This window comes from Hakea prostrata, chromosome 9 (assembly GCF_041222555.1).
Source record: "Hakea prostrata isolate BN-2017 chromosome 9, UWA_Hpros_2, whole genome shotgun sequence".
In the NCBI taxonomy this organism is placed as follows: domain Eukaryota; kingdom Viridiplantae; phylum Streptophyta; class Magnoliopsida; order Proteales; family Proteaceae; genus Hakea; species Hakea prostrata.
In genome coordinates this window covers 28712084-28737390 of record NC_142608.1, presented here as the reverse complement: position 1 = coordinate 28737390, position 25307 = coordinate 28712084, and the positions used below count along the sequence as shown (strand labels likewise).

The window sequence follows — 25307 nt, the reverse complement described above, 5'->3', positions numbered from 1 at the left end:
GGATGACATACATAGGACTTGTCTAGTGGTGTTTGGCTAGGATGTCCCTATCATATCAGACCCGGATTGGAAGGGCATTGAGACCGAACAATCCGTGGTAGTAGTGTGGATTTGTGAGCGCTCAAGACCGGTAACCACCCCGTGAGAGGACATAAATTGCATTGCGGTTACCCGAAAGGGGCCATTTATTGGTAGGGTTGCAAATGGCTAGACTTGGGCTCACGGGCACTCAAGACTGGTGAAATGATCCGTGAGGGGGACGTGAGAGTTTCCCGTCTACCATTTGTGGATGACCAACAGGGTTGATGAGTCCGGTGAGTAATATCCATGACTCTAGTGTGAAGGATACCGGAAAGGATCCCGAGAGGGGAGGAATGGACGTATCTGGAACTGACATGATATGATTTAGTAGATGACTTGCATTGGGCTAGGCTTTACCCTGACATGCGCCAATACTTGGACCAAATGTTGATGTGAGAGAGTGGTGACCAAAAACCCCAACCATGGATTTGTTCGAGAGGGATGCAGGACCCAATTCCCCCCGGTGATGAGTGACTGAGACTACCTAAAGAAGTATGGTGCTATGACTTAAAGCATGTCTACCCTAGATGACCAGCATACTTAGAGTTAGAATCATATCACATCATATGTCTCATATCATCTGCATCATTTTATGATTATCTTATGGCTTATGTGTTGTGGAATAACTACCTTGCTAAGTTCTGTTGAACTCATTCCTTTTCTGTTGCAATATTTGCTAGACTACTCTACAGGTGATTACTCTGATGGTACGTTCCCTGAGGCGAACCCGGATACCTCATACTACTATCCGGAGGCTTGCTACAATGAAGACTTCGGTGACGGTACCGAAACAGATCCTTCGACGTATCAGGGTTAGCCCTAGGATAGTTTGGGAGCAGCCATGTTGGATCTCTATGGTCTTCACTTTTGAAGAAAATTTATTTATTGTGGAGGAGACTTATGCGTAGTTGCCCACCCCCTTCTTTTGTGACAGTTAAACTTGGAGGAATTGTAATAACTTTAAATTTAGTTTCATAACTTGGGATTTGTAATTTACCAGTTTTGACCTCACTTTCTGCTTGATTGAAGGAATGGGATTCCACCCACTGCCTTCTTAATTTATCTGATAAGATATTTACTTCGGCACTCTGATTATCTTTGGTATCTCGTTTCCAAATTCTACTATTATCAATTGTTAGTTTAATATTAATTGTTCATAATTGTGTTGTCGTCGACGTGGATGATGTGGTCCCTGAACTATGGATCTTCGAGGCTGTGGATCACATCCCGGGTATGCCAGATAGGGTACCGGCTGGGTGGATGTGACAAATGTGGTCTTCTTCAGCAGAAATGAGAGAGATGAGAGCCACGTTCGCCGTCTTCTCCTCTTCTCTGTGGTTGGCTTCTCTTTTATGTCTCCCGCACACAATGAATCCCTTCTCTTTACTTGTCGATTTGACCTTTATTCTTTCTGATTTTGGGAAAACACAAAACTGGAAAGTTATAGATATTTTCGATGTCGTTTCATAGAATCTTGAATCACCGAAATCCAAGCTCATACGAAAGAGATATGCCTAAAATACTGAAGGTAGGTCTGTTTACCCTATTTTTAGATTTATTACCAATTTTGTTCCTTAGACCTCCACCTGTTTCCAATTTGGCTAAGATCTAACTTTTCATGATCTCTCGAGCAACAAGATTGAATGCCATGATTTAAAATCCACCAATATCTAATATATTTGCCAACTTTACTCCATATTATCTCTAATATCCAAAATCACCTTATTCCTAAAAAATACACAAAAATACTCAATTAACTCTCTTCAATTAAATAAGTATGGGGAATTAAATCAAATAAATAATGGTAAATGCATGCTTATCAGTCTACTGACCCAGTCGACCAACTGAGTCAGTAAGAGACATAATTGATGTTTCTTATCCGAAACTTGATTTACATGATCCGAAACATCACCAATTTGGAGGAGACCTCTATGACAGTATCCTAACACTAAAGAGTAAGTCTAAACACCAACATTGATCAGAACACAGATATAAATTTGGAAACAAAACCTTCTATAATAGTAACAGTCAGGATTTTTGATGAAAACATAGCATGATCATGAAGGGAAAACCAAAGATGAAAGGATTCTCATTCTAGTAAAGAATAAACAGGGATCATACACTAATCTATCATGAAAAACATATCTAAATATGTTAAGAATCGAATGAGAGATTAAATCAAAGAAACGGATTACGACTTCATGAAAAACTTGCAATGATTAAGGTAAAGATCACTATGATGATCATAAAACCTTAAGAATATAAAGAGATTAGTGAAGAGATGGTTGCTAACAGAGAATGCAGCATCATCTTCACTATCTCAGACAATAAGAAATAGAAAACAACAGTAGAAGTAGAAGATGAGAGAGTAAACAAACCTTAGATGCAAGAAGAAGAAGGATTGCTTGGGTTCTTGCAAGAATCTCACCAAGAATGCAGAGGAGAGGCTTGAAAATGAGTCTCCACACGTTCCAGAGGGCTTAGGAGGTAGAGGAGACAAATTAATCTCGTAGACAACAATATATAAAGCAACCAAGACTAAACAGCAAAAACAGATCTTGTTGGTCGATTGGCCCAATCAACCACGCAATCGACCAAGCATGACAGCAAGGCCAAGACAGGGAATTGAAGGCCCAACTCAAAACCAAACTTAAAGAGCTTCTCCACACACATCATATGACTTACCTAGTATGTAGAAATGCCTTCGAACCAAGTCAAATAATACTCCAAGTCCATCAACTAAACTCATCTTCAACTAGGTGCAGTTTCCTTTTCAGTTCCGAACAAGTTTCCATGTATGGAACACCATCGTCAACTTCCATGGGTTCTGGGTCAAACATCAAGTCTTCCACTGAGAGGGCCCATAGTTGGCTTCTTCCTTTACTTCGGGTCATCGGACCTACAAACAACAAGGTTTCGAGGTCAAGGTCAGGGCTGGGTTTCACAGGTCTGTGTAGTCGGTACACATCCTCCATTTTCCATTGGCCTTCTTGACCATTACCACATTGGCCAACCAGGTCAAGCATTCAATAGGCTCAATGAACCCTGAATTCTTCAACTTCTCAACTTCTCAACTTCGCTTCTAATAGCCTCGTGCTTTTCTATTGAAAAGTTTCTTCTTCTCTGGATCATTGGCTTGGCCTTCGAAACTATCCAAGCTTGTGCTCTGCTACTTGTCGATCTATTCTAGGCATGTCTTCAGCAGACCATGCGAATACATCTCTGTTTTCCCGGAGGAAAACCTTCAATTCTGACTAGAACTCCTCCAGTTGTTCGGATCCAATATGAGTCATTCTCTTTTCATCATCGGGATCCAACTGGATTCGTTCCAATTTCTCCACTGGCTCAGGTCTTTACATCTCTTCCTCATTTCGATCGTAACGCAGTGGCCTTCTTTGGGCCTTCCTTGTCCTTCAAATAAGCTACATAACACTGTCGGGAAATTCTCTGATCGGAAGACACTTGACCAATTCCCTTATCAGTGGGGAACTTGATCTTCATGTGCTTCGTTGAGACCACTGCTCCTAGCTTTGTTAGGGATGGCCTGCCGGGTATAACATTATACGCCGGAAGCTCTCGAACCACCAGGAAACTCACCCGAATAGTAGTTTCCTTGGGGAAGTTTCCAACCGAAAGATCCAGCTGAACTGATCCTTCAGCCATGGCCGACAACCCAGCAAATCCACACAAGTGTGTGGATGATGGCTCCATCAAATCCTCCTCGATCTTTAGTTTCTGATAAGCATCATAAGATAAAAGATCTGTGGAAGAGCCAATATCGACCAATACTCTATGTACTTCCCAACGTCCAATCTCCACCTTGATGACTATGGCATCGTCATGAGGTGTACAAATACCCCTCTCGTCTTTGTCATCAAAGGTGATCAAACTTTCACCATTCGGCCTTTGCCGTTTCTGCACCTCTCCAGTTCCAACGAACTTGGATTTGGCTTTCAACTTGCGAAGTGATTCCGGTTCGGGTCCCCCAAAAATAGTTAGGATCGGAGATTGGCTAGCACCAACCACTTCCTTTCCCTTCTTTGACTTGGGAACCTCGACTTGTCGCTCCTGGCTTCCCGAATGATCCCTCTTCTTAACAACTATTCTCGACTCCGGCGGTCATCCTTTAATGAAACTTGAGAGATGTCCTTGAGAGATCAATCTCTCAATGTCGGCCTTCAGGTGCCTGCAATCATTAGTGTAATGCTCGTAATCTTTGTGAAAATGGCAATACCTCTCCATGTTACATTCTCCAGGCTTGGATACACCCTTGGAGGCCATTTCAAGATATCTTGCCTTTTGATGATATTCAGAATCTCTGACTGAGAAGTATTCAATGGTGTGTACTCGCTTTGATCGGGAGAACGCTACCTCCACGCTGAACAGGGCTTTCTGGCTCGATCATTATTGGGTTGCCTAGGCTTCTGTCTTTTTCCAGGAGCCTTATGTTCTTTGGTGGAGGCCTTTGTGTCCCCCTAACGTGCATCCAGAGTCTCCGTCACTTCTGCTTGCTTTTGACACCTTTGCACCAGTTCAACATAAGTGGTGGGCATGTCTTGAAGTAACAACTCTAAGAGTCTCCGGTTTGTGAGTCCTGTGAACAAAGCAGTTTTAGCTACGTGTTCATCCAGATTCTCAATCTCCATAGTAACTTTGTTGAATCTTTTCAGGTACTCTCGAATTGATTCGTTCTTCCCTTGCTTGATAGTAAATAGGGTCTCCTCCGTCTTTTTTATCTGGATTCCACTCTGGAAACGACCAATAAATTTTTGCGCCAACTCCTCAAAATTGACAATTTTCCCGAAGGAAGATTTGAAAACCACTTATGTGCCACACCGGTCAAAGATGACTCGAACACCCTGCAAAGGATTTCATCAGAATTACCAGCCACAACCATAGTTTGCTGATAATAGCTGATATGGGCGACGGAATCTCCCAAACCATCGAATGAAGAGAAAGTCGGGAGCCGAAAATTGTGAGGAAACACAAATCCAGCTATTGCCTTGACGAAAGGGGTCTTTCTGATGACAGAATAGATGTCATCGGCCATCTTCCCTTGGGAGAGCAATCCCAACCTTTGATTAATATCTGCAAACTCCTGACCAATGTGGACTGAACATCCCCCACCAATTCGGTAGCTCTCACGACCAGAACGTTTTGAGGTTGGTGAGTGAGTGCGTACTCCTTTGCCCAATCTCGTTATTGACCCGATTCGGCTCAATTGTAGTCGTTCATGCCGACCGTTCCTTCTGGGTAGTTCTCCAGTTCTTCGTTCTCTGTCTCGCTCTTGGGAATTCCCTCACAGGTTCGGACCATAATTCTGGCCACCTGCCGGTTGTCTATCCCCTTGTGGGGAATGCCCTCATAGCGGTGGTACAAACGTCTTTGCTTCTCCTGCATGCCTTCTAGTCTCTTGATGGTCAGGAGCCTGGGGAGCCACCACTTGTCTGACCAACGTACGAAGCGTCTGGTTCATTTCCAAGAATTGGAGCTGCATTTGATCCAACTGCTGTTGGAGAGGATTTGGAGGGTTTAATTGATCATTACCCCCTTGTCCTCCATTTTCTCGTACTTCACAAGCACGACTTCCTACAGGGATATCTTCTGGATTGTTCCCTCCAAGAAATTGAATGTCAGCCTCTTGTTGAGCCGCCGCAGCTACTGTTGTTGCTGACTTGGTAGCCATGACTTTCTGAAGCGTTTCCCACAGACGGCGCCAAATGATGCGTCCAGAATCTGCTCAGCCCTTAGATCACTTGAGAATGACCTGCAAAACAATCGTCAGATGTGACTTGACCGCAGTGGTCGGGAGTCCACCTCCGATGGCTAAGTCAGTTAATGAACTGATCACAAAGGCTCTGACTAGCCTGAGAGCTAAAGTATGAATACATAAAATGGGAATACGATTCAGATACCTTCTTCATATGTAGATTTGGACTTATATAGAGTTTACCTCTTAATCCTGTTCGTTGAACTCGTACGTGCCTTCTACTGGTGACCGTCAAATCTTGATGGTTAGACCCGTTAGTGGGGTAATGGACAACTTCCCTTGATTGCACGATCTTGATGCTAGGGCGTGGTAGTTATCCAAGTTGGCACGATCATCCACTCCCGTAAGTGCTGATAACCGTCTCTTTGACGAGTTATTCATCTCGAGAATCATGGACTTGTGTTTGCCTGCTGATCGTGTAAGGTTTCTTCCTTAACATGCCATCATCGAACCCGATTCGCTCGAACCTAAATCGGTCGGTTCGCCCCCGACCAGGGTTGAGGGTTGAACCAAGGACAGACCTGGTTCAATGATATTTTTTTCCCATGTCAAATCAGAGAGAAGGGTGGAAGGGGCATGGAAGAAATTTTTTCGAAAGAGCGGTTAGCAAATTGCTCAACATCGTGGAGGCTAAAGAGAAAAAACAAAACCTTGTCGGTAAGGGAAGAGTCAGTTGGCAATGTCCATCTTTCTCCTTTGTAATAATCAAAATACCTATTTTCTAATACTTAGTCGATAAGTAATTGTAGTGGAGAAATAGGATAATATAGACTACTAAAAATAAAGAACTTAACCGAAAAATAAATGGACAATTTAGCCCTAAAGAATAATTAAAATAAATGGTCCTAAATGATCATATGAAAAGTCTTTATAGGAGAATAATTGAACAATTGTGTCCAATTAAACATTTGTTGTTAATAAAAGTATGTACTTTAATATAATAGTAGTATGATAATACTATGATTTTGTTATAAATAATATTTGTTATGGATATCCATTACCCCAAAGAGATTGTACTTCCAATTGAAGATCTCAACTACATCAGGATGCAATATTGGTGAAGATCACAACCATCTCATTACACAATGTTAGCAGTCAATATTTCCATTCTATGCACCTTCTATCTTAAGTGGCAATCTATCATTCCATATCAAGATTATCTTATTGTGTGTGAGAATCATATATTGTATTTCTTTGTAGACTCTGATATTACCATATCAAAGAAGATGCTAGTCCCATTATAAATATGTAATGCACTCAACTGAATGGACTAGTTCTGATTGAACTCATCTTGTCTTTATTCTTTGTATTCTATATTTTCTCTTTATTTTGTAAAACGTTATCAGCACGATTCCGCTTGAAATAATTGTGAACGACTCCGCTCGAAGTATTGCGTTTTGAGAAGAAAGACAGCAGACTATGTATCATTATGTTTTCTATTCCAAAGTGAAAAGAATGATCGACTTCTTTGCACGTTTTTGTAAACAATGGAATTTACCTTGTCAATCTTATAATGTAAGTGCATAGTGAAAAAAATGGTATGTATTTTATTGAATATAAGAATCAATTAAAATATTAGGTTGCCTTAACTGTTGAGGTTTGTCATTAACCAATAATGATTTTATTTATTGTATATAGTGGTTATTAGGCTTGCACCACAAATATTGTTAAATGCACTTGAAGTTGCAAGATTTGAAACTGTAAAAGAATACATGAATATAGTTCTGCAGATACACATGAAGTTGCAAGATTTGAAACTGTAAATAAATACAGTTCTGTAGTTTTTTAAATTAATTCTCTATTAAAATTATAAGGAGAAAATATTATTCATGAAAATATGCCAACAAATTTTCAAGTTTCAGATTTATTGTTACAATTGTAATATTGTAAAAGGAGTTTTAAGAAATACTCTGAATGATATCATGCCTATTTGAGGCTAAGTAAAATAATGGACTATTAATGAAAAGTCATGAAGCTCGTCTTATTGGTTCTGTTCCATTCTCTGAAGTGAATGCAACCATTCATGATATGCCTGAAAGAAGGCAAAATTAAAATTATGATCATGACTGTGGAAAATGATGAGGCAAATGACGAAATAATTACCATCATTATTATGAAAATAAATAAGAGGATAAGAAGGATCCTTAACATAACTATTAAATGAGTGAAGATAATATTTGTTACCGATGTAGTATGAAAGCCATTAGACATGTATCTGTCGTACTCCACAATATTTAATTAAGCTTTGTCAAACCTTCATTAAAGAAATAAAAATAATGTTGAGATAAATTGGATTTTCCAAAATCATGATACTTGAGCAATTTTTGCCTATTAAAGTGATGATTTTGATGGCCTCACAGATACTACACATCTAGATGCTATAAACTCCTTTAAAGATAATAGGTGAAGATTTGATTATGTTAATATAATTCAAATAAAAATAAAAATAATATTATATTAGTTTGTAATTCTTCTCTCTTCTAATCTCATCTCATATGTTAGTTTATCTTAAATTTAATATTTTTCCTCTATAATTTTTTTATTGACTTTCTATATATCTTTTAATATATTTTGTTTCATTTTGATGAAGAATGTGAATATTCTCTTATATGCTGTGACGCATATTATACTGAGAGAAAAATATACATATTTCTCTTATTTGATGATGCGGAAGCCAATGTTCATATAAAAATCGGTAGTACAACATTGATTGGAAGCTCCGAAAGAGCTAATCTATTATTATCTGAAAGATAAAATTGGCTATGAATAATTTATTATTTTGTAGTAAGTCTCAAAGAAACTTATTAAGTTTTGAAGCTATTTGCCAAAATGATTATCAGATTGAGACTACAAATAATGGTAAAAGTGAGTATCTATACAAATGTATTAGATATTTTCTCTTAATTTATACTACACGAATATCGCATGGTTGAAACACATGCTTGGGTAAATCAAATGAACATTGATTCCAATAATTTTATTATTTGGCATGACCGGTTAGACCATCCCGGATCAAGTATGATGCGAAAAATTATTGAAAATTCAATTGTCATCCATTGAATAACCAGAAGATTCTTCAATTAAATGAATTTTCTTATGTTGCTTATTCTCAAGAGAAATTTATTATTGGATATTCACCAGCTAAAGTTGAGATTGAACATTCTATGTCTTTGAAACGTACTACGGGTGAAATATATGGGCCTATTCACCCATCATGTGGACCATTCATATAATATACGATTTGAGTAGATGCATCTATAAAATGGTCACATGTATGTTCATTATGAATTCCTAATTTGGTATTTGCGAGATTGTTGCTCAAATTAGATTAAGAGCACAATTTATGGATTATAAAATAAAGACAGTTTGTCTTAATAATGTTGGTGAATTTACATCTTAGGCTTTATGATTATTGTATAAAAACTGAGATCACAGTTGAATAGCCTGTTGCTCATGTTTATATCCAAAATGGTTTGGTAAAATTATTTATTAAATGTCTCCAATTAATAGCTAAACCATTTTTTATGAGAACAAAACATCATTTGTATGCATCAGGCCAAAAGGTTGTCATAAATTCTCACCATTACAATTGGCTTATAGTCATAAGCAAAATATTTATCATCTTAAAATTTTTTGGATGTGCGACTTATGTTCTAATTACTCCACCACAGCGCACAAAAATGAGTTCCCAAATAAAGTTGGGAATATATGTTGGATATGAATCTCCTTATATACTTTAATATATTACCAATGATAGGAGATTTATTTAATGAATTAGTTTTTTCAACATGAGGGGGAGTGAATAAAAAGTTGGAAAAAGAGATTGATTGTATGCATTAACATTATCTCATTAGATCATTGCACTGAGCACTGTGAACTTGAAGTTCAAAGAATAATGCAATAAATATTATGAATCAACTGCCAGATTTGCTGACCTGCTAAGAGTTACTAAATCTCATATTCTAGCTGTAAATGTTCCAATTAGAATTGATGTCCCAGCAGGACAATCTATTAGTGCAAATGAAATTAAACCACGTTTAAAACGTGAAAGATCAATCGGTTCCAAGGATAAAATCCTAGAAAAGGAAAGGAGCAAATGATCAAGATGGTCATAATATAGAGACAATTGATTATGAAGATCCTAAAGACATAACTTTCTATAAAACCCCAGAAGAGGTTCAGGTACCTAAAAATAATGAAGAGATCTCGATTAGTTATGTCATTGTAGGAAAAAGATGGAACCGAAAAGATAAAGTTGTCGACAACATTTTTACATATTATGTTATTGTTGAAATAATACAACAAGACGAGGATCTTGAACATAAATTTGTTGATGAATATAAATCAATAAATGATTGGCCAAAATGTAGAGACACAATTCAACCAGAATTGAATTCGCTTGAAAAATAAAGTTTTTGGACCTGTAGTCCAACATCTGAAAGTATAAAGCCAGTGGGGTACAATTGAGTTTTCTGCGAAAAATGAAATGAGAAAAGGAATGAAATCATAATATATAAAGCATGAATTATGGCACAAGAATTTTCGTAGATGCCTGGCATTGATTACATGGAAACATGTTTTCATGTGATGGATGCAATCACCTTCAGATATCTTATAAATCTAGCAGTATATGAAAATTTTAACATGCGTCTAATGGATATTATTACAGCATATTTATATGGTTCACTCGAGTGTGAAGTATATATGAAAATCCTTGAAGGATTCAAAATGCCTGAAGCACATTAAGATTTCTAAGAAGTTCGTTCAATAAGGCTTCAGAGATGATTATGGCATATATGATATAACTTCTTTAGTGAATATTTACTAAATGAAGAATATAAAAATGATCCAATTTTATTATTGTGTTTTTATTAAAGGATATGGATCTGATTTTAATAAGTGTATATGAAGATGACTTAAATATCATCGGAATTCCTGAAGAATTTCTAAAAGCAGCAGATTATTTGAAGAAAGTTGAAATGAAAATCTTGAAAATACAATGTTTTGTCTTGACTTATAAATTGAGCATTTGACGAATAAAATATTCGTTCATCAATCAACTTATATAGAGAATATTTTGAAGCGGTTTTATCTAGATAAAATACATTCATTGAGTACCCCAATGGTTGTGAGATCATTCAATATAAAGAAATATTCATTTTAACCCCAATAAAACAGTGGAGAATTTATTAGTCATGAAGTACCATATCTTAGTGTAATTGGGGTATTAATGTATCTTGCTAATAATACACAATCGGATGTAGCATTTTCTATAAGTATATTAACAAGATTTATTTATTCTCCAATACGAAGACACTGAAATGTTATAAAACATATATTTCAGTATATTCGAGAAATTATTAACATGATATTATTTTATGAATGTGGATATTAACTTACTTATTATGCAGATGTATGATATTTATCTGATCTATATAAAACTATATCTCAAACATGCTATTTATTCACAAATGAATATTATCTATTTTATATTTTGTTAATATCAATGATCCAACACATTTAGGAAGCATGCGATCTTCTACTAGAAGAAGGAGTTTCAACAATATTATATAAATATAATGTTGCATGCATAGCGCAATTCATGGCCTTCAATGAAATGTTGAAATCGATGTTCAACAAACTCATTCAAGTGATAATTTGACAGATTTATCTACTAAAAAGTTGCATACTTCAAATCTTGAGAAGCTGGTATATGATATTGGAATGTGCGTACTTAAAGATACTCAATGATGTTATCATCAGGGGGAGTAAAATACGTGCTGCACTCTTTTCCCTTAACCAAGGTTTTGCTCCACTGGGTTTTCCTGGTAAGGTTTTTAATGAGACAGCTACCAATACGTATTATTTAGATATATATACTCTTTTTCCTTCACTAAGATTTTTTCCCACCGGGTTTTTCTTAGTAAGGTTTTAACGAGGTACATTATCTATTGATGAACATCAAAGGGGAAGTGTTATAAATAATATTTATTATGGATGCCCATTACCTTAAAGAGATTGTACTTTCAATTGAAGATCTCAACTATCTCAGGATGCAGTATTGGTGAAGATCACAACCATCTCATTACACAATATTGGCAGTCAATATTTCCATTCTATGCACCTTTTATCTTGAATGGCAATCTATCATTCCATATCAAGATTATCTTATTGTGTGTGAGAATCACATATTGTATTTTTTTGTAGACTCTGATATTATCATATCAGAACAAATGCTAGTCCCATTATAAATATGTAATGCACTCAACTGAATGGACTAGTTCTGATTGAACTCTTTTTGTCTTTCTTCTTTGTATTTTATATTTTATCTTTATTTTATAACAGATTTGAAAATTTAATTACTTTCTACTATCATAAAAGAAGAAAAACAGCTGAACGACTGATGAGCCATCAGTCACTCAGATTTGGGCCTTGAAGATGTTTTAAGCCCATTTACTAGAAGTTCCGCATTGCACGTGTAACGACAACTTATCATATTCTTTCTACCATGGGAGTAGAAGTCTCTATTTATATATAAACGCAGGGTCTATCTATTCGGTAGAGAACGGTTAAGTTTTTGTTTTTTTCTTTGGGAATTTTGGAATTTAGGGTTAGGGTTTAGGTTTGAACAGTTTACAATATCGCTGCTGGACTGCAGTTTTCTGAGTAAACGAATTCCTTCGTTGCAATTCCGCCCTGGATACCATGGATCCGGTGACTAAAAAGAGAAAAGCCGACGAGAACGGTGACGCCGGTTCAGGTTTGAGATTAACGCCGGAAGATGCTCGTAAGATTATCGAATCCTTCACTCAAGAGCAGCTCCTCAACATCCTTCAAGACACCGTTGTTCTTCACTTGGACGTTCTAGATGCAGTTCGTGCCATCGCTGATAGCGATCCAACGCAGCGCAAGCTCTTCATCCGTGGTCTTGGTTGGGACACAACCACCGAAGGCCTTCGTACTCTGTTCTCACAATACGGTGATCTTGAAGAAGCCGTGGTAATTCTTGACAAGAATACGGGTAAGAGCAAAGGTTATGGCTTTGTCACTTTTAAGCACATCGATGGTGCTATGCTAGCGTTGAAGGAGCCCAGCAAGAAGATTGATGGTCGGATGACGGTTACTCAGCTTGCGGCTGCCGGGAATTCTGGATCAACCGTTAATCAGCCCCAGGCGGTTGATGTCTCAATGCGGAAGATTTATGTTGGGAATGTTCCGCCAGACATGCCTGCTGATCGTCTTTTAGCTCATTTTTCTTCGTATGGTGAGATAGAAGAAGGGCCATTAGGTTTCGACAAGCAGACTGGGAAGTCTAGAGGGTTTGCTTTGTTTGTGTACAAAACTCCTGAGGGTGCGAAGGCTTCCCTTGTGGATTCCACCAAGACAATTGATGGGTATCAACTAATTTGCAAATATGCGATTGAAGGGAAGAGGGCTTTACCTAAACCCGGCCAAGTTGCAGTGGGTGCTGGAGGAGTTCAGGCCCCCAATAATGTCCCCGGAGGAGAAGTCGCTGGAGATGGACTTGGCTTGCCTCCACCGACTGCCATGCCGGGAACTTTTACTTCTCAGTATGGTGGTCCACCGGCTGGCCTTTCTTCCTATGGTGGTTTTTCCGGTGCCCACCAGGGACCACCTCCATATGGTAGCCACCACCATCACAATCTGAACTCGCCCTTGCAGTCATCAATGGGTCCTTCTGGGATGTCCTCCGTTGGGGGTCAGGTTCCTTCTTCTTTGGGTGCTACAGGAGGTGGCTATGGTTCAAGCTTGAGTGGTGGTCCATATGGTGGTGCTTCACAGTATGGTGGGCCTACTTCGGGCGGCTATGGTGGATTGGGTGGTGGTGCATCATCTTTGTATCGGTTGCCGCCAACGAGTTCGGCTGGTATGGCCACTGGGAATTATCCGGAGACTGGGCACTATGGGTTGTCTGCTGCATATCCAAGTCAGCAACACCCAGCTACAGGAATATCGCCGGTGCCTAGGGTACCACCTGGTGCAATGTATCAGACAATGCCTCCTTATTGATAAGGTATCTTACTCTGTCCCTCTTCACTTGTCTGTTTGATATTAATTGTCCCTCTTCATTTAGTTTCTTCTCTCTGTAGCTCCTGTGGCTTTTTTTCTTTTGGGCCTTGCATGCAAATTTTATTTCTGCTGCTACCCGTACGTGTTTATATTTTGCTAGATGATGTTTCTTGCTAGATTGATTAACATTTAAAACGGGAAAACAGAAAAATTGTTGGAGATGCCTTTAAGAAGCTTGATTCAGCTATATAGGACCCAGCATAGATTTTTTTTTCAAATTCTTGATATTCTTTAGCTCAACAAATTTAACCATGCTGCTTGTGTTTGCAACTGCTTGTTATGAGGGTTACACTGAACTATTAAATTGGATATTGTATTCTCTTGAAGATAGTTGCACTGGAATTGAAGTTATTAATGTAGTTAGAATGTTTTCGTGAGCCTTTCTTTCTGACACTTTTGAATTATTTATGCATTTTCATTGACTCTTTTGTGATCTGTCCAGTTTGACATTTGATTGTGTCTTATATGTGTTCTGGGTTTTGTTGTTCTTGCATTTTTATAAGGTCTTGAAAAATGTATCTATACATGATAGCAGTGTGATTATACATGAATTAACTTGTTCAGTTGAACTAATTTACCTGTCCATGACTCCACTAGAGTTTGTTGCATGTGTTTATTTTTCTTACTGTAAAGAATGGGAATGATAGTTTGTGACTTTGTGTTTGCAGCTTCCTTTATTTGTAATAATATTAGGAATATTGTAGGATGATTACAAGGATAGAATTGCCCCCATGACAAAATGCCCTTGATCCCACATTGGACTTAGTTCTAAGTGGCTTCTTCCTCTGGACCTTTAATTTAACAAGGTGTTTTACTTCATGCACATTTGGCTTCGGCGAGGATAATGTGACAGTGTTCGTAACAGTTACTGAAGTGTACCATCTTAGATTGCTGATCTTGTTTGAGTAAATACAATAGGATATTGCATCTTCTTTGCCACCTGTGGTGGTTGTGTTTGCAACCGCATATGCTATGTTGACTTTTCTGTAGTATATCAAATTTTCTCTTGACCTCCATCTCCTTGTTATCTGATTGATGTCACTTGAATCAGTTTTGGTTTGGTCTTTGTAGATCATTCTGATAAGAGTGACTTGTGCCTCTATTGTCCCTGTCCGTTCTTTCGGTAAAGGTGCTTTTATCATACTTGGTGAGTGTGTTTTTTTGGGGTTTGTCGTTACATGGGAATTTGGGTTTGTTTGTATGTGTTAAGAGAGGCTGTACTGTGTGTGTTTGTGCATGTGTGGGCCGACTTGTTTCTCTTTGTCCATGTGCCAATCTTTTAGTTGTGATGTTGTTGTCATAGTCGGTGAATGTGTATTCAGTGTTTGTTGCAACATTGGCATTTGAACTTCCTTGTATGTTCATTAGGGACTTCGTAGACTGCTTGTGTTTGTGTGTCAAATTTTAAGTGGGAAAATTAGGTCCTGAAACTCCTAGTGAACACCATTTAGGCCATTTGAACATGAACATTATAGAAGTAATTTAAATAATTTGTTGGAAAAAATTCTGGATATTTAAAATTTTAGTTTTAAACAAAAAATAAAATCAGATTCTATGAGGTCATACACTGGTCTGTGTTGTCTTTAATATATAAAAATTACAGGCCAAGCATGTACTTCTCACTTATTTCGGAAAAATTAAAATTTGAATAAATGATATTCGATTTGGAAATTTCTGCAGAACTTTAACGAATGCAACAATTGTTGCTTTCAATGTGTTCCACTATTGCCAAACATCTTATCCCACGCTTGCCTGGGAGTGAGTTGTTCAAAAATCATAGAACCAAGTTTCCGTAATTCTTTGGGTTAAAAACCAGTGAAACTTTGTTTATGAAAGAATACATTTTATATTGACTGTTTGTGTCACTTCAGTTGGAAAAATTCTGAAACTGCACGTATCATTGAATCTTTTGCTAAAACAATAAATTTTGACAAAAATGTTGCATTTCTTTCGACTATTAAGTTGAATTTCATCTTCTTTATTATCAAAAAAAAAAAAAAAGTTGAATTTTCATCTTGACAGTTCTCAAAACTGTAAAGTTTTTGAAATTTTGGCTAAACCTTGAAATTGTTTGTGCATATTGGAGAAGGAACTTTCTTTTCTCTGCATTGGATTCCTTCAATGCCTTTTGGTATACCTCGTTTGGTAATACACATACAATTTTCTTGTTCGCATGGAACATTTTATAGATCATTAAGGTTATGGGGATGTCATGGTAGACATTTTGTATACATACGTGATAGTTGATGGGATGATTATACATTCTGGTTCGCAGTCTAGCTAAATGCTGTATACCTTGATCTTGATTAGGTAGAAAGAAAGAGGCTCTGTTTTAGTAACACTGGTAAGATGAGGTAGAGATATTGGATTTCGATGGGAGGTCCCCCACCCCCATTCCTTGGCTATTGCACATGTGGTGTTGAGTGGTTCAGTATCCTAGTCTTCTTTTCTTTGTTGAATATGTTGTTTGGTCCACTAACTTCTTATGCATGTATTGCATTATCTTTTCTTTTTCCATTGGTTCTCTTAAGTTGGTTCCCTTTGGAGTCCATGATAACCAATTGATGCTATTTTTTTACTGACTGATTTATGTGCTCCTCTAACTGCCAGATCTAAGCTCTCAGTTCTAAATGAATATCTTGTGTCAGAAACTTTTAGGTGATTTAATCTTATGGTGGTTCAGAGTGTCCAATGGATTACTTGTAGGCCCACTAATGTGCAATTGTAAATAGTAATGAATGATGGCAATTTGTGAATACGTGGAAGGTTATATACCATGGGATAGTTTATATTTTACTTCCAAACACAAGGAATGGATTTGTATGGTCTTGGTGGTCCTGGTGGAAAGGATAATCTAGGAAAAGAAATGAAGATTAAGGACAGGGAGAAAGAGGGGTATTTTGGGGGCTGGGGTGTTTTCTGAAGTGGTTGTCTTCTGCCTCTGGTACAAACCGGAGGTCAGAACCTGGTTTGATCTGAAGATGGTACTCCTTCGATAGGGATCTATTAGGCCCGAAATCACTAGGCTTAGATCTTGCTATTGACCCTCCTAAATACTATTGGGATAATATAAAACAGAATAGTTGAGAATTGCATGGGTAGGATTTGCGCTATCAGCCCTCCTAAATGATATCTGTATTGTGTTGGGATAAGTGACTACAGAGTAGTTGGGCTGGAATCAGACCAGTTGATCTCACACTTGCAGGTTTCTATTAATGCTTGAATCTCAGAGCTAGGGAGCTTGTGGGCATATGGTTCTCTGAAGTACGAATGGCCGTAGGGCAATGGTTTAAGTCCAAAATAAGAGATGGATGAAGAACCTACCGAAGGGGGAAACTAAAACCAAAGCAGTAAGTGACTTTGGCTATTCAGGAAGTAGACGAAGAGAGGAGAAATATCAAAGAAAACATAGATAAGAAGACCAGGTGAACAGAGATAATACCAGTGTGACCTTATAACAAATGATAATCAGATGGGATGAATTAAGATATTCCAAATTAACTCCAAAGGGGATTTGTAGCTGAAGTAAAATCCTATGTAGACTTCACCATCAGACATTCTTTTGGGAAGACAATAAAGGAAAAGGCTGCGCCACAGTCGTGTACACTGCAAACCAGCTGGGGCTGCGATAGCAGGCTCAAAACACATTGCCGGGGGACCATTCTGTTTGTTGTTCGGTCACTTTGGTACTTCGGCCCCTTCGGGGTTGGGTCTTGTTGTTTGGCTTTCTTCCCTTTTCCCTGGTTGGCCCTGCTGTGGCCGGCTGTCCTTCCCTGTTCCTTCTTCCTTGTGCCGGTCCTCTCGCTTCCCTCTCCCCGTGCCCTGGTGGGGGCCCCTGCCCTCGCATTCTATTAAAACTAAAACTGAAATTGTATGATAAGCTCAAATATTCGGAACCTTAATAAATAAATCAAATAGTTGGCATTTTGCATTCTGTTTAATACATTGCCTCTGCTTGAATTGGTTATGTACTATGTAACTTTATTTTAATGCTTTTAAAGGTTTGCTGGTAACTGTCTATACATGAAATTTTGTAATCCTAATGTGAAATCTCTGACATCCATTCATCTATTACAATTGATTGGTGGACGCAGAGTCCACTCATTGGTCATGGTGCAAGTGTTAATTTATTTTGAAGCTCCTTTTTTCTCCTCTTGTAGGTTAGCTTGGATAGCTGTTTTGTTTGTTAGATGCAAAATGATGGATTGAGTTTGAATGGGTACTTGATTCAGGTATATGACAGCTTCTTGGGAGCACATGCCTTAAATGGTTATGGTGATTGCAGACAATGTAAACTATGGTTTGATGAAATGGTTGGCTGTACTGTTGTTGCCGTTTCTCCTCTTCTATGTCCCTTTTAAGATATGGTTTACTTTCTGTGGCTGGTTTATCAGTATTGTCAGAGCTAGGTCAGCCTTAGTCTTTGGGAAATTCTCTTCCTAGTGCATGAGCCAATCTGCGGTATTGTTTTTGATGTATGTTGACAGAAGGCTTTTTGGATGCTTATTGGTGGATCATAGCATGATCTTTACATAACTTTATTAATCTCTGGGTTTGCTCTGTGCGCAAGTATGATATGATCATTTACTCCTGCTAGATTGATGAGATTGTTGATCTATAATAGGATTCTCTATTGGTTTTTGACATGGCTAAGCAATCTTCCTTAAATATCATGATGAATGTTTTGGGTTTTTTTTGGAAATTAATTTAACATAACAGGACTAGTAAAAGTGGGGAGGTGGTCATCTGATGGAAACACACTAGTATTGATAATACTTGTTACAGTTTGGTTGGTCTTGTGAAGTTGTTATACAACCAAAAAGATTTGCGTATCCGACGTTTGTTTGTTTCTGAAATTTTGTGTTTGATCTTGGGAAATTTGAGATGGAAGAAAGGGCGGTGGCGTTGGCTCTTTGATATTTCCTCCTAATTGTGTTTGTGTTCTCCCATGGGCACACTTCCCTATATGGATGACTTTAGTTATCAGGCTAGTCTTTCTTTTTGCAATCATGTTATTTTTTAATAGGTTCTGTCGATTGAATATGTTGATAAAATGTGGATACAAATCCCAAGTTTTGGTTTAAGAGTGGTTAACTCATGTTACTTTCGAGGACTACAGTAAACGTGACTTCATTGATGAGTGAATTTATGAACAAATATATTCTTTCTGGGGAATGGGTGGCAATGTTTGCAGCCACGAGTGTTATTGGGGGTTTACCATCTTGAGTTTGCCTGGTTGATGATTTCTGCTGCAATGAAATGAACGCGTAATTTCAAGGTTTGGCATGCTTTGAGAGATGTGGAAATCATTCATTTTCAAGGTTTTGACGGATTAAATTTGAAACTGGAATGTGGCTTATAAGCTGCTATTGATTGTTTAACTGCATTAACTTAGGCAGCAACGTAAGCCTTCTAATGCCCCTCTCTTTCGTTAACCATAGTGGTGAGTAGTGCATGTGCGTCCTGTAATGTTCGTTTTTGGAAGTTTTTCATTTGGGTACTCGCTGTATTGTTCAAAAGGTTTTGTGTGAGTCACTGTTTTGAATCTTTCTTTCTTCAGTTTCAATTGATTTCATACTTAAAAGGGAGAGGTGCTGGAAGTTTACTGGTGTTGTGAGGTTGATGCTCGTGAAATAACGGCTTGACATAATTTGAGTTGGTTTTACTGTTGAATGTTACTTGTGTTCAGGTGTCTCAAATGTGTGAAAATTATACTGTTTAATCTTTTAACGTGATTATGGTAACCTGTTTCTTAGATATTGGCCAAGTGTATGAAAACACCTAATGGTTTGTTTTCTGAAGTGCCATGTGGGTGCACTGCACTGTACTCTTTGCACCGATTAAGTCGAGTCCATCAGGCATATGCTAGACCTGAAATGTTGAAAACAATGGCCTATTTGAGCATGTTCATGGCTGTTATTTTTGACGAGTTATAGGTTAAACTGTGTCTGCGGTTCGGTCTGGGCTTGTTTTGGTTTAGGATTTTTGGCTTAATATGGACCATTAGTAAAAATATTGGTTTTGGTTTTGGTTTGCTTTGGGGTTGGTGAGGTTTGGACTAACAGAGTAACAGTAACAGTTTGGGTTGGGGTTGATTGTTTTCGAGATTATCATCAGCTTGTTCCAAATTAAAATTTATACCCAAATCGTTTTCGCCTTTGGATCTTACCTCTTGGACTTAAGACCCAAATTAACCAACTTTTTTGATATCTTTAAATCAGTTTACAAGGTTGGGGTTTTCAATGGTGCGGTTTGATTAGTGTTTCGGGCTAATGTGTCAGTGATGGGTTGGATCAAATTGGTCCAAAATTGACAGCTCGTTTGTCCTTTTTGTTCGAACAGTCAGAAACCCAACTCGTTATTATACTATTGAAGGAAACCGGTTAATATTAGTCTTGATTTCCAGTGAGATTCAAGATCCAAATCTGATTGTTAATTTAAAATGGATGTTGGATTTTGGTTGTTGAATTTGAATATGAATTTTGTTATAGAGCTGCTTTCAGACCTACACTGTGCTCTGTACGAGTCGTGACACCTCAATCAGCCTTGGATTGGTCTCGTTTGGGGCCTTAAGAGGCTGTGGTTTGTCCTGATTTCAGCATTCAGTCCGAAACTGACGCCCTTATGAACTATTCCTGGAAGGTCTTTAGTGTGTCGCATTGTATTAGAATGTTAAAAGAGGCGAAGAGGATTTTTGCAACGCATGGGTAATCTGGCTTCTTACGCTCTCGCCATTTTCTGTGTTCTTATGCCTTGGGAGTTATTTGCTTGATGAATGAAAATGGTTTGAGGTCATCTTTAAACTTCAATAAAGAGTGAATAATGAGGGAAACCTCCAGGATGGATGTTCTCTCAGGTTTACAATGGCTCTATTGCGGTTTGCTATTTCAACCATGTTCTACTCCTTACCTTTTATTAAGAGGTTTTGGTATTATGTCAACTGAGCTAATTTCTTAGACTCATGTCTTGCTTTGAATCTTGCTTCTGCTTTCATTTTTACTAGTTCATATGCAATACTTGAATTTGGTTTCAGACGTTTTATGTGTAAATAAATAGAAGGTGGTCATATGTATTTGTGTACCAAATGCAGAGACTGCGGCTAGTTCATACATTTGTTTTCTGTTTCGTCTGTGTGCACTTTGAGTTCTTGATGTAGTTTGTTACTACCGTTAAATTGCAATTGATGTTTACCGCTGGTGCAGTATTGGTGGAGTTAACCAAATGCATTATCACACTTGTACGTGAGTTTAAGTGCCATTTTATCTTGTGAGAGTGCTTATTCCGGTAAAAAGATGACTCCAAAAGAAAAAAAAAAGGAACTCGATGCCTTAATCAAACAAGGAACCCAATGCGTAAATGGAACTCCATGCCTTTCTGAAAGGAAAAGGAATTCTTGCTTTTTATGAAGTAGTTAAAAATGTCCACAAATTTATTTTACATATTTGGTTTTCAAATATATTTTTCATTACGTTTTAAATTCTTAGTATTTCTTGAAAGTAATTGTTCACTGCTGGCGAACGGTGGTTTTTTCAACTATGATCTTGAAAGTAACACCAAAACAAGAACTAGATGAAGTTTTTTGTTTTAATTTTTATACATAAACGGGGTTAAAAAAACCCAAATCAATTTAAAGAGAGCTGGTCAAACGATCCACCTAAAGGAACTCCTCTATACCTTGAGGGGGTTCCTGAAAGAAACTGTGTAGGAGAGATTCCAATGTTGTTCTCTTCGCCATCCAATCGGCAACCATATTTGCTTTTCTATTAGTATGAGTAATGATGATATTTCCATGCAAATCTACCAACTCTTGAATCGCCACAATAATCCTTGTCATCCTTCCTTGATTTTAGCACTCAGTTTCAAACAATCGATTGCTTGTGAAGAGTCAGACTCTACGTAAACAGGTAGCATATTTCTTTCTACTGCATAGCATGTGCCTACACAAATAGCATGGAGCTCAGTTTCAAGAACACTTGTCTTGGGGATTCTATGCACAAAACCTCCCAAGTACACCCCTTCTGAGCTGCGAAAGCCCCTCCAATTTGATTGAAATCTTTTTTACCAACTGTAGCATCTACATTGCATTTTAGCCACCCTTTCATTGGTCTTTTCCACTTTGCCTTTCTTCTAACACTTCTAACACTTCGTGATAATGATTGTGGATTATTTTCCTGGGTCCAAGCTGCCTCCACATGTGGTAGTATTCTTTTATCATTTCCACCCCTCCCCCTGGTCGAGTGAAGTCTTCTTTATGAGTATCACGATTTCTCCAACCCCACAATAGATATAGTGTGATGGAGAAATTGGCTGACCGTCCTTTCTGTTGTTGTGATAGATTTCCACAAATGTTTAGGTAAAACCAATCACGACGATCACAATTGAAGAACTGTCCTTGTTGATTCATTGGGATTAATCGTTTCCATACTCCACTTGCATATTGGCAATCTCTAAATACATGTAGACTAGTTTCGGCTTCATGAAGACAGAAGTTACAAAATGAGTGGTTCATGAGTCCCATTTTCCACTTCCTATCATTAGGTAGCAGCCTATTCAGACTTAAAACCCACATGAAACAAGAGATTCTTTGCGGCATCTTTAACTTCCAAATGGCCTCCCAATACCTATTATCAAAAGAAATGTCCACACCAAGACTATTGGAATCTTCTAACACTTCATATGCAGATTTTATTGTAAAACATCCATTCTGTGATGGATTCCATAGCCATACATCCTTTCCTCCGCTTGTACTTGGCGGTGGGCATGCTTCAATTTTAATGCAATAGTCAGAAGGTAATATATTTTCGAATTTTTCCTTTCTCCAACCTCCATTTCCATCCACATATGATGATATTTTTTCCTTACTCATTCCGCTGGGTATATAATATATAGCTTTTGACTTAAGGTTCTGCCCCATCTCCAGCCAATTATCTTTCCAGAAAAAAGCTGAAGTTCCATCGCCAACATCAACTTTGCTGTTGCTCAACACTTTGGGAGCTACATTACAAATTGCTTTCCAGATGGGAGAGTCACTTGGACTAGCTTTGAATTTCTCTTTTCTTCTACTGCTTCCATATTTTGCCTGTAAAATTGATTTCCAGATAGTATTATAATTTAAGAACCCCCAAGCAAGTTTCATCTGGAAAGCTTCATTCACCTTAACAAGATTTCTAAAGCCCAATCCACCTATCTCTTTTGGTTTGCAGATAGTGTCCCACCCAATGAGATGAGATCGCCTTTTGTTTTGAGTATCACCCCATAAAAAACCTCTAACTGATTTTTCAACATCTTCAAGTATTCCTTTTGGTAAGGGTCCTGACTGCATAGAGTAAATTGGAATAGCCATAATAACTGATTTAGCAAGGATTATTCTGCCAGCCAAAGAAAGTGAATTAACCTTCCAATTCGACAGTCTACTCTTCACTTTAGCTAAAATATGGTGGTAATTTTCCTTCTTAACCCATCCATTCCAAATTTGGGTTCCTAGATATTTACCAATTTCTTTTGTTTCAGTGAACTTGCTGACATGGGTGATGTCTTTAGCTTGATTGCGACTGACATTTCTAGAAAAGAAAATTCTGGTTTTCGAAGATCTTGACCTTGCTACAGAAGCCATACAAAAATTGTTGAGACAATCATTGATTGTTGCTACCTGTTCAATCGTGACTTCGGCAAAAAGAAGTACATCATCTGCAAACATTAGATGAGAAATGCATGACCCGGTCCTCCCAATTTTGATAGGTTTCCATCGCCCATCACTTACAGCATCCTGTATACAATGTGATAACCTTTCTATACACATCACAAAAATATAGGGTGACAAAGGATCTCCTTGCCGAATGCCCCTAGTGGGTTGGAAAAAAGTTGTATCTTCCCCATTCCAAAGAACACCCAGTGTCTTTGTGGTTATACACTTCATAATCACATCAATCAAACTACTCGGAAGATTGGCCAGTGTGAGGGTTTCTTGTATGAAGCTCCACCTAATCCGATCATAAGCTTTCTCAAGGTCAATCTTGATGGCCATAGTGAGTTGTTTGTTGGATTTCTTGCGCATAGTATGAAATATTTCTTGTGCAGTAATGATATTTCCTATATATGTCTCCCTGGAACGAAGCTGACCTGATTTGGAGATATGAGGCTTGGCATATACTCTTTTAATCTAGCAGTAATAACCTTAGTAATTATTTTCATGCTCACATTACACAGAGAAATTGGCCTAAATTGAGAAATTAACTCAGGTTTGTCCACTTTAGGGATGAGGGCTAGATATGTTTCATTCAATTTGGCATCTATTTTTCCTTCAAAAGCATCTTTCACCATCCTAGTGACTGCTTGCCCTACCACTTCCCAAGATTTTTGGTAGAAGGCAGCTTGGAATCCATCAGGACCAGGTGCCTTCCATGGACTAATCTGTCTAACTGTCTTGTAGACCTCATCTTCATCAACCATTTTCCCAAGTGACAATAACCAATCATGATTTAATGTAGGAAAGCAATGAAGAGAGTGAAGTACCTGGCTATTTGATTGCTCCTCAGAAAATAGATTTTTATAAAATCCAGTGACATGTGCTTGTAGTTCAGCTGGATCGCGAATCCATTCACCTTCATCAGATTTTAGCTCTTCAATCTTATTCCGCCGTCTTCTGATGATGGTTGAAGTGTGAAAATATTTTGTGTTTCTATCCCCATGTAACATCCACATTTTTCTAGATTTTTGTGCCCACATAATCTCCTCTTTATCAAGAAGTTTTTCCAATTCAGCTCGCAGTTCTTTTTCCAATTTCTTGAGGAAAGGGTTAGATGATTCATCTGCTAGTCGTTTCTGAATACCCCCTAGCCGAGCATGCAGTCTTTTCTTTGCCACATTAATACTCCCAAAATTATTATAGTTCCAAGTAACCAAATGATTTTGTAAAAAGTGAAGGGCTTCCGGAATCTCTTTATTGCTTTCCCATCCATTTGCAATTACTTTAGGAAAGTCTTTATGAGTCATCCACATAGCTTCAAACCGAAACACTTTTTTTTCCTTTTTTGAACTATAGGCTGCAAATCAATGACTAGTGGGTGGTGATCAGATTTAATTCTAGGCACAACCCGAACTACAGCATCAGGATAAAGTACTCTCCAATCAGCATTGCACATACCTCTATCGAGTCTTCTATACGTTCTCTTGTAACCCTCCTATTTAGGTCCACGCCACATGAATTTTGGACCCACTGCTCCCATATCAATAAGATTACACTTGTTAATATATTTGCTGAAGTTCTCACATCTTATAATCTGAACTGCTGCTCCTCCCTTTACCTTTGATTCATCTAGGACATCATTCAAATCTCCAGCTAAAAGCCATGGTAGTTTAAACTGAT

General features: G+C 37.9%; 1 pseudogene across 2 annotated transcripts; it reads left to right on the top strand.

Moving 5' to 3' along the window:
• Positions 1–12420: 12420 nt before the first annotated feature.
• LOC149005090 (UBP1-associated protein 2C pseudogene) lies at positions 12421–21625 on the top strand (annotated as a pseudogene). Of its 2 annotated transcripts, none has more exons than XR_016175524.1 (2): positions 12421–13886; positions 18175–21625. The product of XR_016175524.1 is annotated as a UBP1-associated protein 2C pseudogene, transcript variant X2 (transcript). The 2 variants fall into 2 exon arrangements; XR_016175523.1 differs by having other exon boundaries at positions 18103–21625.
• The last annotated feature ends 3682 nt before the right edge of the window (positions 21626–25307 follow it).